Raw genomic sequence first — 15,432 nt, forward strand, 5'->3', positions numbered from 1 at the left:
GTCGTCCTAACGTGGACACGGCTATACATGCAGCAACCCGCCTCCACAAAACTCTGGGGTGTCTGTTCTTTGCCCCTCTTGAGCATGGCTCCACATCTGGCCCCTTTTGCCGGAGCAGCCTTCTTGCTCTGGGGTCGGATTGCGTGCACCTACTCCACTTGCATCCCTTTATGGCCACCTCCATCTGGGTCGATCGTGCCTCTGCAAGCTTTTGAGCTCTCCCTAGTTCTTGGATCCTCACTAGGGGAATTCCTGGTTCTTTCAGGATCTGGGTGCACAGCTTGTTAGACCAGCACTTTTGAATTACTTGGTCTCGCAACTCCCCATTTTCATTGGTAAACAGGCCAGCAGCTGCTAGCTGCCACAGCCTGGTGGTGAACACGTCAATGGACTCATTGGGCCCCTGAGCGGCCTGTCAGAGCCGAAACCTTTCGTAATCAATGTTGACCATTGCTGTAAAATAGTTAGACAGTGCCCTTTCTGCATCTCTATAGGACCCATCACCTAGGGGTAGCACCCTGCATAACTTATGAATCTCACTCCCAGTGTAAAACAGCAGGAGTGTCTTCTTTTTGGCATCTCAATAGCTTCGGCCACTTCAGAAAACATGTCCAGCCTCTCAAGCCAGTGTGACCAACTTGGACCCAGGGAAGCTGGACTCCCTTTCACGTCAAACTCTGGCACTGGGTGGGTATGGAACAATGCGCCCCCAGGTGCTCTCCTTGGGCTCTTGCTAGGTGCCTGGAAATTAAGAGACCCTGGGGTGGTGAGTATAGCCCCTTGGTCATCAGTGACTCTGCTGTGAACCTGGGGTCCCGATACATGATATACTCCTGCTTCACCATGGTCCTGTGAAGCTGTACTCCACAGGGGCCCCCATGGACCCGCTGCACAAGCACCCTTGTGACTGAGGGCCATGACAGATGGGCCAATGCACCCTGGACAGATATGCTTGTAGGGCTTATCCTGGACAGTGGTGTGGCCTTCTCTTCTCAGGGCCTGCCCCAGTCCCTTTTTAGCATGGGCCCCCTTGGCGGCATTCCATCCTTCTGGGCCTGTCCAAGGACAGTGATGTGAGGCTGGGCTTGCAGGGCCCTGTCATGTATGGAGTTGGACCCTACAGGGACTGTCCTGTGTGGGGCTGGGCTTGTAGGGCTTGTCCTCCTCACTTTCACCCTTCAGGACCAATCCCCGGGCAGTGTTTTGGGGCTGGGCTTGCAGGGCCTATCCTGTGTGGAGCTGGGCCCCCAGCTGTCCTGTGTGAGGCTGGGCTTGCAGGTCTTGTCCTCTTTTCCCCGAGGAGCCCCCTTCACAGCCACCCAAACTATGTTGCCCAAGCACTCTCAGAATGGCAGCCCTGCACTGCCACTGCCCCTCCTTGACGAGGAACACCACCAGGCCAAACTGCAGTAGCGACTGCTCTTCACTCCCCCACATGGGCTCGGAGGCGTAGCCAGGATTGTCTAGCAAGTGGGGCCAGAAGCTAATGTAGTTGGTCCCAGTGCACTGACACACATATCTGTAAATGCCTACACAGCGCTGCTGAGTGGGCATTTACAGATTTTGAGTGGGCCTTTCCCCTCAAGCCCTACGCTGTCTAAGCCTCTGCATGGGCTGAGGCCGACACTGCTCTGTCCCTTTCACTTTAGCTGGAGTCACGGGGCCACGCCACAACCTCAGCAGGTCTGCCGCCCACCTCTGCTGGGATTTCCTCTTATCGGGGAGGCCGACGGTAGCAGACTGTCGGATGGAGGGTCCAACAACTGTGAGAGCTATACCGCTCTCTCGTGGCGCACCCGCTCCACCGCCCAGACTAGTAGCAATGCCACCACGTGCCGGAGGGGATAGGCTGAGTAGTGTGGGCCTCCCCAGGCTCCTGATTCCTACCTCCTATCTTGGAAATAATACAGACAGTTTGTTTGTGGACAAAATATTGGCCGTAGGCATTTATTTCTTCCTTAAAGGATTTACACTGCAGTGAGTGCAGCTCCTTCCTTCCATCGCAGTAGTCCACTGCGCTGTGTGTATTGTTCCTGCTGACTCCCAGTAACAGACACGGTCCGCTCTGCTCCCTTTGAGGAAATGCTTTTACTGCACGCTGTACCCGAGGTGGGTGTGCCAGCAGCGCCAGCAAGGTCCTCACTCTCCCGGACGTATTCCGCTCACGCTCTCCTTCCCTCCTTGGCCCTGCAATAAGATAACGCAGGTTTGTTTTACACAGTGCCGTTCAAACCGATTCCTCCTGTCCTTTAAAGACCCAAGAAGCTGTACCCAAGCGGGGTGTGCATCTTGTTGAGAATGTGCCTCTCCTTTGCCAAGAGGCCATTCTTATACTTCTTCCTCTTTTGTTATTCTAAGGGGCTGGCCCTTCCCCAGCCCCCACTGGTTACCTTTGCACCTTTCCCATGTTTGGGCCATATCTCCATGACAACTAATTAGGGGGGGTGCCACTTGGCTCCCGCCCCCTGTGTGTGACCCTTCCTCTGCCCCCACCCTGTGCCTAACCCCCCATGCCCTCCATCGGGCCGGCCCGGGGCCTGTGGCAGTCAGGCTGCTCTCCAGGGATTAGGCTGAGTAGTGTGGGTTCACTTTGCTGCTCTTACCAGATCCCTACCTAAGTAATAAATTACAGACAACTTATGTGTATGGAAAAATTGTAGGCCGTAGGCATTTTATTTTCTTACAGAAAATCCAGCATAACAAAATAATTACATAGCCATATGCTTTTGGGCACATTGTGTCCAGTTCCGAAGCAGCTCAAGGCTCCTTCTGAGTCCTTGTTATCCCTGAGCCTTCGTTCCTGGGCACATGCCGCCACACCTGAGTGGGTGTTCCTTACGCCCGCTCAGGTTCCCCCCAAAAGCCCCCTACCTACAGCCTCTTGCCTGAAGTGCCCTAAAAATGTTGTCGGAAAAAACCCCCATCCCAACCTTTGATATGTGCACTCCATCTTGGTGAAACATGTCCGGGTTGTTCCGGTGTAGGCCATGTCTTATGAAATGCAGTCCTGTACTCTTGCAGTACTTCTCTACTGATTTATTTAGTTTCTTTCTCGCTATCTCAATTGCGTGCCTCTTTTGTGCCACGTGCCAGATCCTTCTAGGTATTATTTCTGACATAAAAATCTCTGTCTTCCACCAGCTGTGGGCTATGCTATGCAGTGACTCACAGATCTTTCTTTGCAATTTGCCCCTGTTCGTGCTCACCAGATCGTTCCCCCCTAAATGTATAACCAGGTACTCGGGGGGGTTCCCTGAAACCTATTAGGTCCGATAGCCTGTCGTGGATGTCCACCCAGTGCATCCCCGGGAGGCCCCACCATGACGTAATTGTGTTCCTGAAATGTAATCCTTGCTTCACCTCCTCCAGCCACCTGCCTGCCCGGGTCACAAAAGAGTGCCCCACTATCCAGGCCGATTTGTAGGGTCCGATCTCTGTGGAAACGGGGGAGATAAATGTCATATCAGTTCCTTCCTTATGTATCTCTTAAAACATTGTGACTTCCATCCCCCAATTCGTCTCACCCCCTTTGCTCCCAAGCCCCCAGCCCACGCAGAGGTTGCTGCCCCTATCCTGAAAGAGTGTGTCCCAAACTCGGCTGGATCCCATCCGCTTTTGCCTCCGCTTGTTTCAATACCGCCTGAAACTGGTACCTACTGAGCGCGCTGCCGTCCCTATGTATCAATAACTGCCCGTCGACTTCTGGTCGCAGATCTAAAAATTCCCTGGTGATGCATCTGGGACAGTGGTCCTTCTCTTTGATGCAATTGAGATCTATCGCTCTCCCCTCTTAGCATTATCGACATCCCCTTGATGCCCATACTAATGTCTTTCCTTGCCAGGCCGTCTCCTGCCACCGTATTCCTGGCCACCAGTTCCCCTATTCTGAAAGCCCCATAATAAGCTAGCGCAAATGCTGCCCTGAACAGTGCAGTTTTGTATGTGCTGCTGCATGTATCTTGCAGCACTTTCAGTAAAATTATCAACTTCCCAAAATTGACCGGCCTTCTGCTATCAGGTCTCTTCCCCTCTAACTTCGCCCATCCCCTCATCGCATATTTTATCTTATCGCTGTCAGTCGGGTCCGGTATGCCCGCCACTTTTGTGGTATATGCCACCGCCGCCAGGTGCGCTGCTGCCCAGCTTTTCTTTTTACCTTTGGCAAATGCCCCTTCCAGAAATTCACAGATTTGTTCCGTTGATATTTTTTCCACCACTTTTACACCAGTTTCCAACAACACATCTTTTATATGCTTTGCGTACTGCTTACCCGTCTTGTATGTCAGGGCATTTCTGGTCAGCTTGTCGATGACCCTTTCCTTTTTCCGCTCTTCTCCCACCTCTTTTGAGTCGACCTCGAGGCCAACCGTGCTTTCCTTTCTAGTGCCTCCAATGGGACCCATGCCTTCCGCGGCGTGGGCGTTTTTTCCTTGTCGGCGTCCGGTCTCTGCTCCCTGAATCTCTCCCACTGAAAACGAGAGATTGCATCAGCCACCACATTTTCCTCCCCTGCGATATGCCTCGCCTTTATGCATGTATTTATTTTTAGGCTTTCCAGTGTGATTGCCCTCATCAATTCCAATACTATTCTGCATGACGCACTTCCCTTGTTTAACACATGCACTACTGCCATGTTATCTGACCATACCGCCAACTCCTTGTTGCCTAGCTCCTTCCCCCATGCGCATAACGCAACCCATATCGGGAAGAGCTCCAGTAGCGTTATGTTCTTTGTCCATTCCGCCACCTGCCATGATTTAGGCCACTTGTCTGCACACCATTTGTTCCCCAGTATTGCTCCAAAACCAAAGCCACCGGCTGCGTCAGTGAACAACACTCTTTTACTTTCCTCGTTCACTGGTGAGTGCCATATCACTGTTCCCCTGAAGTTTTCCAGAAAGTCTGCCCATACTTCTAGATCTCTCCTTATTCCCCCTCCTAGCCTGACCCTGTGGTGCCCTTTGGTAGCACCCCTTGTCTTCAGCTCGATCCTTCTCTGGAACACCTTCCCCTGCGGTATGACTCTTCCTGCAAAGTTCAGTTTCCCTGCCAGCGCTTGCAATTCCCTCACTGTTGCTTTGGTTCTTCCTCGTAGTTCCTGTATTGTCTTGAGCAGCTCTGTCACTTTGTCCCCTGGGATCCGACACCTCCCCTTGTTCGAGTCGATCTCTATACCTAGAAATTGGATAACCTGTGTTGGTCCCGTCGTTTTCTCCTTTGCCAGAGGAATGCCCCACTCACTCGTTATTTCTACGAATTTGTCCAGTGTTGACTTGCACACGTCCGCACCTTTGGGGCCGACAAATAAAAAATCGTCAAGGTAATGCACCATCATAGACTCCCTCATCTCTTGTGCCACCGCCCATTGTAAAAATGAACTCACCCTCTCGAAATATGCACATGAGATGGCACACCCCATTGGGAGGCATTTGTCGATGAAGTATTCCCCCTCCCAATGCATACATAGCCATTTTTGTGATCTGCTGTTGACTGGCAACAGGCGAAATGCTGATTTAATGTCTGCTTTCGCCATCCATGCCCCTTCCCCTGCTTTTCTGACCAATTCTACTGCCTCTTCAAAATCTGTACATGTTACTGTTGCTTCGCTCTGAGCGATGCCGTAGTTCACCGAGGCCCCCGGAGGGTAGGACAGGTGGTGTATCAACCTGTATTCCCCCTCTTCTTTTTTCTGCACCAGCCCTAGCGGGGAGCACAAGAATTCTTCGAATGGTAGGGCCATGAATGGGCCCTCCACCCTCCCCAGTTCTACTTCCTTCCTGATCTTACTGGTCACTATCTCCCTGTTTTCGATTGCTGATTTTAGATTCCTAGGAATGTCTTGTGCTCCTTACCCAGTGAACGGGATGTTAAAACCCTCCTTAAAGCCTTGTCTAATCTGTTCTGCCGCTTCTTGGTCAGGGTATTTTCTGAGCCACCTTTCCATTCTCTCAATCTTTACCGGCGTGGCCCCTTTCCTGCCTCAGTTCTTATTTCCGTGTCTCGTCTCTTCTGCCGCTCGGAGCTGCGGCCCATGTGCACTTGGAGCTGCTGTGGTCACCTTTGCATCTCTCACACTTGTGGCTGAATTTGCACTTCCATCCCTAGCTGCATGGTACTCCTTTTTCAAAGCTCCTGCATTGCCCTGGTTCCGCTCGAGCCGTGCCCGTGCTTCCACTGCCTCCACCCTGTGTTGTCGGGGACAGGCTGCTCTGCCATCCTCTCTGCGGCCCGTAATTTCTGCTCCGAAAGCTCTGTTCCCTATTCCTGTCATAGCTGGAGTCGTACCTTCTGCTACTCGATCTATAATCTGTCTTGTAATCGTTCTGCCAGTACTGCCTTCTCTGCTGTCCCCCTGTGTTCCGCTCTTTGGAATCCCATTTTTCTTTCAGCACATTAAAAATGTAGAGGTTAAAGTTTTCCTCGTCCCAGCCCATATCCGGAAAGCAGTCCATCTCCTTTCTGAACTCATGGTCGTACTCCAGCCATGCGTCCCCCACAAATGCTGCGTGGACCTTCAGCACCCTCTGTTGGTAAGCAACTAACGCTACCCCTTCTTGCGGGAATTTCTGTAATATGATTGTCGACATTATGGTGAAGGCCGACATCCAATTATCGAATTTCTTTACTACTGGCCCATTTTTGAGTAAACTTTTTTCATCCTCTTTCATGTCTTCGACTGCTACATTCATCCCTCTTTTTTGGCAATCTAATAATGTAAATATATCGATCAACTCTTTTCTCCAAATTTTTTCCTTTACTTTGTCATTTATGTTCCAGGCCATCGCTTTCATTGACCTGCCCTGTGCGTCTTTACCCATGGTTGGCCTGCCATATTTCGTCATGAGTGGTGCCTCATTTTTTACCGCTGCCACCGGCGGTGTGGCCCCTGCCCCTATGTTTGGCCCTACGGTCGCACTTTGTAGTGTCGCTACAATTGGCGCTTCTTGGGGCACCGGGACTACTGGTGTCCCCTGCGGTGTCGGGACCGGAACTTCCTTGGGCTCATCTGGTGCTTTTCCTTGCTCACCACTCCTCTCCATTTTACCCAAGCCTTTATGTGATCCCTTTCTTTCGTCCTCACTGCTGGATTCTTCTGATGAATTTCCCAGCCATTCTTCCCTGCTTTTCTTCCCCCGTCTGCTCTTCTTGTCGTTGGTTCTGGGCGACTTACCCGAAACCGTGACGCAATTTTTTAACATCTTTACTATTTTATTCCCCACATTATTATTCACAGTACCTTTCTTTTTATCTTTCCTCTTTCTCTTGGTCGTCGTCTCCGTCTGTTCCTCTGTTCTTTCTGATTCCGCTCTCCCCCTCTTCTGTCCTTGTGGCACTTCGTCTTCACCTTCGCTGCTGCTGTGTTCGATGAACAGCAGGGGGGATGTTGCCTTTGTTCTTTCTTCTTTCTGCATTACTTCTAGCCCCCATTGAGCTCCATACTCCTTCTCCGCCTTTCTTGCCCATTCTGAGAATTCTCGGGCCCTCTTCGCTCTTCCATCCGCCATCCTTCTCGTCTGAATTCTGTCAGTCACGCTTCCATTTGGCAACTGAACGAGTATCCTTCTCTCTCGCTCCGGTGCTGTTTCGGTTGCCGCGGTAGTCTCAAGCGTCTAGCGATGTAGGAAATGCGTGAACCCGCAAGAGCTCGGTTTATAGAAGGGTAGAAAGCGCATGAGCCTGCAAGAGCAAACGTTTTTCCTTTCCTTTCTCCAGGTACCAAGAGCCTACCCGAGAGAGGTGAGCTCTTACCTGGTTTGTGCCGCCTCTCCTTTTCCCAGGCTTACTTATACCCCCCCGGCCTTTTGTTCCTTCCAGGGGGCGGCCGGGTTACCCCCTGACCTCTTGCTGTTATATTTCGCACCTTCCCAGGTGCCGTTTCCTGCCTTCCCTGGGCTTTTGTTTCTTGTGGCGCCATTCGGACGCCCCTCCCTACGCTTTCGCGCTGTTTTCCCCCCACCCCGCGCCTAAACTCCCAAGACCCTCTATCATCCCGCATTTCATGCGGCCCGGGGCCTGGGTCATACCCTGCGTTGGGAGCACCTGGATAGGAGCCAGACCAAGCCGTGTACCAGGGCAGCCGGCACATACGCAGGGCTGCTAAAGACCCCTTGTTGCCAGTTTTTAAGGGCTGGGAGGGTGGGCCCTAGTACAACGAGCCAGACAAACCACAGGAGTAAGCTTTTTGAGCGTAGCAACTGGCGAGCAGGAAGACGCTTGCCGCCTTTGTTGGCACCTGACAAGTGATCACTGCTGTCCCTGTAGGTGAGTGAATTGCTGTGATCCCTACAGACAGCATTAACCAACCCGTTACTGCACGCCCCCTGTTGGCGACATGCTTAAGTCACAACAGGCAACACTTTTCCCCAGAACTCAGGATGGGGTCCTCAGTGTGGTTACCTCTGGCTTCAGCAAGAGCAGACACAAGAAAACCCTGCTACCGCGTCATCGCGCTGCGCTTTTTTATTTCTGTGTGACATGTGGCTTAATCCAATTGCCGCCATCAACTACCATCGGACCTGCGACAAGAACCACACTTTCTGATCCACCTCGGTACTGTGCAAATTTTTGAAAAGCGCTCCACCTCCTGCTGCCTCCTTTAAGTGAACTGTAACTCGGCAGGCGGAGGTGTGGGTGGCAGGAAGTCTCCTACACCGGTGCGTCTCTGCAGATTATCTCGCCTGGAAGAAGCATTGGTTGCCTTTGTTTTTCAGTCAGTTTTTCCTTGCTGTTTTGACAAGTTACATGAAGGCTTGGCGATATGAAGAAAGAGAAATTCTACTAATTAGCAAGGATGAAACCACGCGGCGGGGGTCCCCATTAACTGTTGAGCGGAGCAGCGCAGTTTGCCGGTTCCCACCATCCCCACACTGCACTAGAGCATGCAACCGCGGTTGTATTATTAATGTTCGTTTATTCGCTTTAGACATAGCGCCAACATTGGTTAACATTACACTGGGTAATAATAACAGCTATTATCACAGAGCTTAGAAGAGCAGGGAAACCAGCATGATGTGCTAAGAAAAAAGATGAAATCATAATACTTTAACACAGAGAACATGCTAGTAAAACAAAGGCAATGGGCTCCTCACAGAGAGTGCATTCGGCAGAAAAGAAGGGAGAGGGAAGTTAAGAACCAATGTACACATGAATTAAGAAATGTATGTATAACTAGGACTTAATAAGCGTACTGAGGAGTGCATGAATGAATTATCAATTGAATGTGCATAGTCAAGCACCACTACCTGCCTACAGCAAATATTCCATGCCAGCATGTCTACCACGACTCCTCTCCTACATTGAATCAGCATTTTGCATCAACCAAGGTAGTAAACTCAGAGGAACAGAATGAGCCCTTCTAGCAATTTTAAATGACTGTCGAGCTGCCTGATCTAACTTGACATTGCCATAGCATTCAGTACTTTCAACCACAACAACATCCTCATCAAAAGACTGAAAGAAGCTGCCCTGACATAGTGGGTATCATCACGAGTGGGCGGTATCCCAGCAGTAAATCCACCTGGATACCGCCTAACACAATTAGCATTACCGCAATTTGGTACGGCGCTATTAGCGCTGGATCACAAGTTGTGGTACCGCAGTAAATACCCATTTTTTTCAATGGGGCATTTTTGGCGCAATTACCACTGTGGTAATTGTGCCGAAAATGCTCAGAAAGCCGGCGCATTCAACCCCAGCTAAAAGCTAGAGATGAATGCTTCGAGGTCCACCCAAACTGGGATTGGGCGGAGAGGTAATGCGGCGGTAATAGCTTTCACATTTTTCCGCTCTGCCCACCCCCCCAAACGAGGCCCAGTGTCCTTATTCACTGATAGACCAGAGATCACCTTGATACTATAATTTCAATCACAGAACATGAGCCACCAATTAGCTCATTAATCCAGCCTGTCTCGGCCCATTTACACCCCCTTTCTGATTCCCCCAGGTGTGGGCAGGGTGGGGGGGAAGTGAGGCTATACTCCACTTCCAGGTCATTCTGCGGAGGATGGAGAAGAGCTCATGTGTGGCGGAGGCACCCTGGTGTTTTCACAATGTGTGGGAGCCCCTTAATGCTGCGCATTCTGACCCTTCCATACCAGACTAATTTCAGCAGAATGTGCCAGTATTTCCTGAGCACAGTCGTGCAGCTAGGACTTCCTCCCAGGACACGCCAGCACATCATACATGCAGGCCCTGGGCAGGGGCCACCGCAAATAAAGGAGATACATTTATTTTATTGGGGTGTTTTATTTTTGTATGCTCCCGTGGACCAGGGCAAAGTTTGAAATATTCTATGCCATTGCCTACGTTTCATTAGTTAAAAGAAACAATTAAGCCAAATGGCCACTTCCTTTGTCCTAGCACATAAAATAGCATGAGCCCAAAAAATAATCTCCTTTGAGTTGTATGACTGTACTTTCAAGACGCTCATCAAAAGAAACTGTGTGTGTGGGATCATGCTTTTAGTCATTGACGGGGGCATGCAGCTGGCTGTTTTGGGTGTTGTGCTAAAAAAATCAAAGTGTTACAAAAAAAGGAAATAGGTATACCTTGTCATTCAGTGTGTTGTTTTAGACCACTGGATTGCTTTACCGAGTGTGTGTGGGATTTGAAACCAGTTGCGCCTATGGCAGCATGAATGACTCAAATATTTGCACTCACCAGAAAGAATTGTCATAGGCAAAATAGTCAAATTCATTGCATGATAGTGAGTACCAGTAGCTTGGTAACTGTATTAGTATTGTCCAACTAAATGTGTAAAGATAAAAGAACGAGTTGGCACTGGTAGAATTCAAGCATATGCTGGTTTTCTCTTGTGAAGCAGAAAATTAAAAGGCTTGCAAAGTAGCTGCAAAATATACAAATTCCTGAGCCACTACAGAAAAAATACAATCTCCTTTTCTCACCTTACATCAATCTTGCACACGTAGGTGTCTTAAAATATACCAAATTAGAGCTCTCAAATCATGTCCTAGCATTTTAATTGCATGCCAATTTGTATTGTCTGACCCATGCAAGCATTTTGCTACTGCGCATAATATGCGTACCAAAGGGTTAGGACACATTTGAACACTAACAGCAACAAGGAAGGTTTTCCAGACTGTAGTATAGATGCAGGAAGCCGACACAGTAGCTGGGAAGTGATGATAAGGCAGCCTGTTTACACAAAGGTATTCAGCCACTGCAAATTGAAGATGGCTGCCCGGTGTGCACGCAGCAGAGGTGTGCTGCGCCTGCTGAATGTTTGGTTGTGAACACAGAGAATATAGAACATATAGAACGCAGAGGACAGAGAAGAGGTGGATGTGAACACATCGATCCCCAGCATGGCTCCAACAGATCAAGTTTAATAGGACTGACTAGAGCTGTAGGCTATCAGCATGGGCGCAAAGTCTCACAAGATTCATCATTTAATGCCACAAGGCTGCCACGAACAGGGGAGTCAAATCAGCCGACCTGTCCAGTTCCTGTGCTGACTGAAGGAGCCCCAGTAAATGATCGTAGTCTAGGGGGGGTCATTACGAGTATGGTGGTAGCCATGGAGCAATTAGCTCCATGGCTGCCTCCCATACCGTGGCCGTGTCCGGTTTGGTGCAATGGGGACTTACCGGTCTAGTCCGACTCTGGCGGGACCGGTAAGTCCCCATTGCACCAACCCATTCCCATTGAGCTATAGGGCTGTGTCGTCCGACCACACGTCCCTTGCAGTTCCCGTTAGAGGACCTCGGAATCGGGCGGTAGGGGATTACCGGCACCGGTCTCCTTACCGGTGCCCAGTATCCCCTACGGCCCGACTCAGAATGACCCCCTAGGCATGCAAATTGTGTTGTTCCATCGTGACCGTTCCCTCGCCCTGACATCTGGTTGTGCAACCATGTCAGCTCATGAGAGGGAAGCAGAGACAGCAATATCGAATGGCTCCCTGCACTTAGAACTTTTAAGACTGGAGGTCTCCGTTGAAAGAACTCACCTGCTCAGTCATTTATCTGCATGAACAGAGGATCCAGGATCACATCCTCCTGGAAAAGAGCCTTGATCTTTAAAAAGACCTGTTTTATCAGAAGGGTCTTGGGCTATCACCCTTGAAATAACGAGTGCAAATCAGGTTCAGGCAAAGGTTCTGGACAATGAATTAGCTAGATGCCTGAGGCGTGCACCTGAGGGAATCTCAAACCATTTGCGGCATTCAATACATTGCCCTCAATGCCCTATGAAAGACGCCTTTGTGCAAACCTTTGAATGCCCTCCTTTCACTAGTGAACTCCCAAAAATAGCCCTCCCAATGTGACAGGGTCTTTAGCCAGTGCACACACATTACCGGCGTGCTCCATCATGATCCGTCAGGACTTTGAGGTTGCCATTGGAAAATCCATTGTGTCTATTCCTCAGCCATCATTTTGTCAACAGAAAAATGTGGGGAAACATGTTAAAATAGACCCACTGGCTTGGTGGAGACAGAACAACCTAATTTGCACCTTTAAGGGCTGCTTTCATGGCAATAAGAATGCTTATAGTAGGGCTTAGTCACGTGCCCTAGCAGATAATTCATGAATTGTGGGTAATGCTACTAAAATATCCCCCTATTAGGCATCCTCTCAGATTGTATGTACTGTGTGGGTTGTAGCATTCAAGTTACCTTTGCAGATTCATCCATTCGTAATCTCTTCTGGTCTAAGCAGTAGCTGTTCTCAGATATCGGAATCGAGATCTGTTTGCATAATAGGTCCTCACAGTGCCACTTGCATGAGTACTGGTATCTTCCTAAAACTGCTGAGCATCTGTGGAGTAACCTAACTCACATCTGAATGATCTGCCCGCTACCCTCACAACTACAAATATCATGGATATAAATCCGGGCATTTTGTAAACACTACTAAAATGAATTCCACCAACCTGCAGCTCTCAGCACAGGCCAAAGATCCTGATTACAAGTCCACTGGTCACCTTTAAAAGTCGGCTTTTGTGATGTGATGTGATTGTTCCAGGGTCTAGCCTTTTAATTGTATCCTGGAACATCAGCGGCCTGGAAAAACAATTGCATGATTCAGACTTTTTGGTATTTTTAGCCAGTTTGACATTATATTGCAACAAGAAACTTGGGTAACTGTCTTTTTGGTTGCAGGTGGGTTTGTGACCTTTCTGTCTGCAGCAAGAAAGAAAAAACAGAAAAGAAGAAATAGTAGAGGATTGGTGACTTTGGTTGCAGATCATCTTTCACATATTTGATCTTTGCTATTTTCAAGCACTGCTCTTTTGGTTGTCTTTCTAAACATTCCTAATGTTGGTGCTTTTTACATTCCATTTTTTTTTCAATTGATTCCACGTTCATGGTCTAGGGGATGTCATATTGGAATTTTTAAATGTAGCCAGGAAATATTTAGATAGTGATCTGCTACTTTGTCATAATCGTTCATCTTCTATTGCTTGGGGTGACTTCAATTTGAGGCTGGATGATTGCTGAGGGCGAGGTTCGGCGTTTGATGAAGAAGATCGAACACATAATATATTGGAACCAATGGCCAAGGACCCAAGGGATGAGCCGATCTGGTAAGTGTCTGCTACCTTTTCTAACCGAATTAGGCCTGTGGACTCCAAATGGGAAGTTCCCATCTGATCACTAGGGATGCTTTACCTTTCGGACTAACAGATTTGCGTTGATAATAGATTATTGATGCTCCCCGTGTAAGATTGGCATCTCATATCTGACATTCAGATAGAGTGTCATCCAGAAAGCGACCACAATCCCTTAATTTGGACACTTCAACCTCGGCTGGGCGGTGCAGATTGTTTCAAGAGACAGTTATGAATCCAGCAGGGTCCTGCATACGGCTAATAAAATGGAATGCTACCAGTAGAGGGCCTTTGTCTGACAGGCTGATTTCTCTCACCTTGTCTATATTCGAAGCTTGTCTTACATCTTTACATCTGACATTGCCTGTCATGATATTTTATTATGATTTCATAATCGTATGGCAACAGCAAGGTCTTTCTTAACCACGAGCTCTCAACATAGCAGCCATATGGCTCATATGTTGGTTGGTGCACAAAATTATGCAGGATATTGAAGGACATCCTGATTACAGCAGTACAAAAGTGTTTTAGAGATGTACGTGCGATTAGAACAGTCACACTAAACTATATGAAGGGCCTGACACGAGCAAAATATTGCTGGAAATGTGAGGTTTGGAGCAAGCTTGAGGGCGCTGTCCGCAGCAAGAACAGTGCCCTGTTTTGGAAGATTGTAGTGTGTTGTGTAGACGCTACACAAAGTAACAATGTAAATTCTAGCTCGTCTAATGAATGGCTGAATCATTTTCATTGCTGTACAATTCTCTGTCTTTGGTAACACACTCGCTGGCCATGAACTGTTTATCGGCCCGACTATGTCGGCCAGGACAGATGATTACTGTATTGTGTTTACTGGCCCAGAAGTCTGACAAGCTTTACTGCCCTTGGATAATGGTAAAGCTAGTGTGAGTGACATGGTACCGCTGGACATTCTTAAGTTAAAATTCCCAAATTGGGTCCCAGTATTCACCAAGATTTTTCATGTATTCAGCAGAACCCATCTCTCCCTGCCAAGCTTCAAGCAGGCTGTTATTGTGCCATTTTATAAGAAGGGGAATAGGGCAGATCCCTGTTGTTTTCACCCCCTAGCCCTGATTGACTCTTCAGCACAGTGGGTTGGGAGACTCATTTATAACAGATTAGTACCCGGCAAGGGTCAACCAGAATGTAACAAACATTTTGATTGGCCCTCACCAGGGCTTTACCTGACTGTGAATCCCTCGGCTGGGATTCCTTGCCATTGTTCCCGGCGAGGGGCGTGGCAGCCCCTCAGCCAATGAGGAGGCTTGAAACGGGTCCATCCCCACTCTGAGAATCCACACGGCTGGAGGCTGCCATCCTCCCCTGCCGGGGATTCAGGTAGTGTTTTTCCCATACCCCCTCTCCTGCAAACAATCCCCTGTGCACCCTCCCAACCCCACCTAGCTTCTTATTTCTCCTTTTTTCAGGAGCAAATGCACGGGCAGCACTTCTGTTCCCAGGGCGTCGCCCCAATGGCATTTTCTTTGACATTTTTTTTTCTGTTACGAAACGCTCCAGCGTTTAGAAACAGAAAAAATGCTATTAGCACCCCAGTCTTGTGGGCCGGGGTACTAATAGCAATAAGCCCCTCGCCGCGGGGGCATTACCTAACTCAGTAATGCCTCTGCGGCTCGGGTATTATTGCTTAATTAAATTAGTGGGTTAAGTCCACTGCAATCTGGGCCAAGGAGCAGTACAGTTTCCGCAGTGGAGTTGGGACTGTTTAGCAGGTTTGGAATCTAAGGCTGATTTTGGACATGTGTTTTAGGATTGAGTATTACATTATATCTGGGTATTATGGACCTTATCTCAGCTTTTGATAATGTCCAATGGGGGAAGCTCTGG

The 15,432-nt window shown here is 48.9% G+C and overlaps 1 protein-coding gene across 15 annotated transcripts in view; it reads right to left on the minus strand.

The window, feature by feature from the left end:
* ADCY4 (adenylate cyclase 4) overlaps nucleotides 1–15,432 on the minus strand; it is a 1,677,325-nt gene that overhangs the window by 1,290,129 nt on the left and 371,764 nt on the right. For 10 of the 15 annotated variants that reach the window (XM_069633796.1, XM_069633792.1, XM_069633786.1 and 7 more), the window contains one exon: nucleotides 12,892–13,021. The exons of the other annotated variants lie outside the window; for them this stretch is intronic. The gene's annotated coding sequence lies outside the window, so the exon portion shown is untranslated. The remainder of the gene's footprint in view (nucleotides 1–12,891; nucleotides 13,022–15,432) is intronic. 15 annotated transcript variants of the gene reach the window in all.

This window comes from Ambystoma mexicanum, chromosome 13, assembly GCF_040938575.1.
Source record: "Ambystoma mexicanum isolate Mex_15411 chromosome 13, UKY_AmexF1_1, whole genome shotgun sequence".
Taxonomy (NCBI): Eukaryota; Metazoa; Chordata; class Amphibia; order Caudata; family Ambystomatidae; genus Ambystoma; species Ambystoma mexicanum.